The sequence below is a fragment of the Pseudopodoces humilis genome, chromosome 3 (assembly GCF_049639895.1).
Source record: "Pseudopodoces humilis isolate 2021_Gansu_Grassland_sample_001 chromosome 3, ASM4963989v1, whole genome shotgun sequence".
Classification (NCBI taxonomy): domain Eukaryota; kingdom Metazoa; phylum Chordata; class Aves; order Passeriformes; family Paridae; genus Pseudopodoces; species Pseudopodoces humilis.
In genome coordinates this window covers 21,260,378-21,263,084 of record NC_142202.1, presented here as the reverse complement: position 1 = coordinate 21,263,084, position 2,707 = coordinate 21,260,378, and the positions used below count along the sequence as shown (strand labels likewise).

The window sequence follows — 2,707 nt, the reverse complement described above, 5'->3', positions numbered from 1 at the left end:
GGTGCTATGACCTTTGGTGGAGATGAGGGCCCCTCCAGCTCCAGTCTCAGTGCCAGTAGTGGCAGGGCATGGACTATGGCATGGATTTTTGGAGATGTCTCCTCAGGAAAAAAAATAGTAAGGATATAAGAAGAACAAAACAGCCATGTGCTCTTTGATCTGTTCCAGGTTTTGGGAGAAGAGTGGAGCACAATGGTGGATAAAACCCCTTATGCAGAGATATGGGGAGGTCAGGAAGCGCTATCTGCCCCAGACCCTGAGCTGTCTTCTGCTGAGTGTGTAGATCATTTCTAGCAAAATTTCTGGCCAACTCCTGTTTTCCAAAGTTTCAACACAGGTCTTGTCACCTTTGAGAAGAAAGGTCCTTTGGTCTTTTTTTTTCCCCCTCTCACTTGATTTTGAAATTTGAGCAAACCATACTAACAAAAATAGTTGAAAATGCTCCAGCAAATGTGAACTTTGGTGAGCCTTCTCCCCAAGGAAGCCCACAAGCAGGTAGCTGCAGTGGCTTTAAGCAAGCTTTGCATAATTCCGTTTTAGACCATGTTAGCCTGGTTAAATTAACACAACCCCCCTTGCATGAGTGCAATTTAGTTGATAGAAAGATGCTTTATGGTAGTGATTTCTTACTTACAACACCAGTAGATTTGTACTGTATGAGTACACTGTTCTGGTGTACATTAGGAATTGTACTAGTTTGAATACACTGGCAAGATAAATATGTCTGACCATTATATTGGTAGAAATCTGAGTATGGAACAAGTGTCAATCTTTCTTGAAGGCAAAGCGTATTTATAGCAAAAAAAAATGTAGGTGCAATACAACACTCAGTTTCCTAGATATAAACATATTAGAAAGAGCCATATTATGAGTGACTTGTAAGTTAGCTGTGGGGAAGAACGAGAGTTGCCACAATAATTTAATCAGTGTGAATTTCAGTGAAAAATGATTTTAAGCAAGATGCTTTCATCCCTTATGCAGATCTTCATTATATTTACAGGTTTTTGTACTGTAAATAATTTCCGTGTGCTACCTGGTAGAGTGACTGCCATCTTACCATCATCTGCTGTGATTTTTTTCAGATTTGAGGACTCAGAGATAGCTCAGTATTTGAAGATGGGATTTACAATAATGCTTTAAAAATACTGCAACACTTGAAAGAATCAATTTTAAAAAGCCTTATTTGGATTAAAGTTCAGAGAAGAACACATGATTTTTAAAGGCCAAATAACCTGCCAACATCCTTCAAAACCATGTTAAATATGCTGAGAAGAATGTATAAACTCTCAGTTTAAACAATTGTAATATCCATCCTAAGGAACTGGCAAGGTATAGAATTAATGGAAACTCCTTATTTGAACTGGAACGATATTTCCAATAAAAATAGCAAAGGTGAATGTGCTGTGAGCGAGACAAGTCTGGTTTCTTTCCAGTCAGATCCAAGCTAAATCCCAGGCACAACAGGGACTCTTGAGCCAGGTGTGTGCCTTGCACACTGGTTCCCCCTGAGTGGCTGGCATTCCCTGTGAGGGTTAGCACAGCTGGTGCCAGGGTCATGCCAAACCAGCTCTACCATGCCCAGCAAGTTTTGGCTTGGCTGGTGGGACTAGTGCTACCTGCAGAGAGAGTCTCTCAGGGGGAACGGGCATTGTGGAAAAAGTTTTTCTGGTGAAATCATGCCACACAACAAGGAGACTTTTACAGGGACAGAGGCCTATGAAAGTGTTGTTGGTGGCTGAGGTCAGTAGTTTTGGTGGGGAATGAGCTCATGTGGGTCATGCTCATAACAGCCAGCTCCCTGCACCATACAGTGAGCCTTGTACCCATTCATCAGTTCCCTCTCCCACCTTCCTGCCAAGGGAGAAGTGGATGTAATGGAGTATCTTGTTTATGATGGAGGGGAAGTTTGGAGAAGGTTTATATTCCCTGAAGGTGTTCAATCTATAAGCTGAGGGCTCTGGACAGATGTGTACGATTCTTTCTGCAGAGAGCTCACAGGGCTGGTGGAGTGAATCTGTCAAAAGTTTCCTTCGCTGCAGTTTCATGCAGTGTTAGATGAGGATGATAAGAATGAAGACCATGAACTCAATTAGGAATTCTACAGGAAGCTGGTGCCAGGCCCAATGCCAGGTTTGATATGCCTTTGTCACTGAAGAGATGCATTGCAGCAGTAAATGAAGTTTTCTAAGCATGAATGCTGCGTGTTTGCATATTTCAGATGACTATAGTCCAGCTGAGAAGTGACATAGCCATGAATAATGGAGACAAGGTCATCACCTGCCAGGGTGCCACAGAGCCTCCTAACCAATGGAAAAGAAGTGTTTCTTGCAGAGGTTGCCATGGGAAAACTTAGCATCAGTAGCAAATCCAGGAGCACACCTAAATTATGAAGCCAACACACCACCTGGGGAAATACACCATCCAGTCAGGCATAGTGCACTCAAGTGACAAGCTCTTAGAGAAGCTTTCCTGTCTCACATCTGTCTTACCTCTGTTTTGTTTGGATTTGACCAGCTGTTTTTCTTTCACTGCTGTGTTGGTGGTAGCAGCGTGTGTATATACAGAGAAATTTAGATATAGCTGTAAATCACTTGCCCATTTCTGGCAATTCAGTCAATACTGTATCATTCAGCAGCTTTGTGTAGAAACAGCACCACAAAGAATACAGATCAGGAGTCCACAGGAGAGAGGAGTGTAGTGATGGAGA

The 2,707-nt window shown here is 42.5% G+C and overlaps 1 long non-coding RNA gene across 1 annotated transcript; it reads left to right on the top strand.

The window, feature by feature from the left end:
- LOC148184603 (uncharacterized) lies at positions 1–1,402 on the top strand. Its single transcript, XR_015772113.1, has 2 exons — positions 1–117; positions 1,083–1,402. It is a non-coding gene; the product is annotated as an uncharacterized LOC148184603 (long non-coding RNA).
- Positions 1,403–2,707: the final 1,305 nt, after the last annotated feature.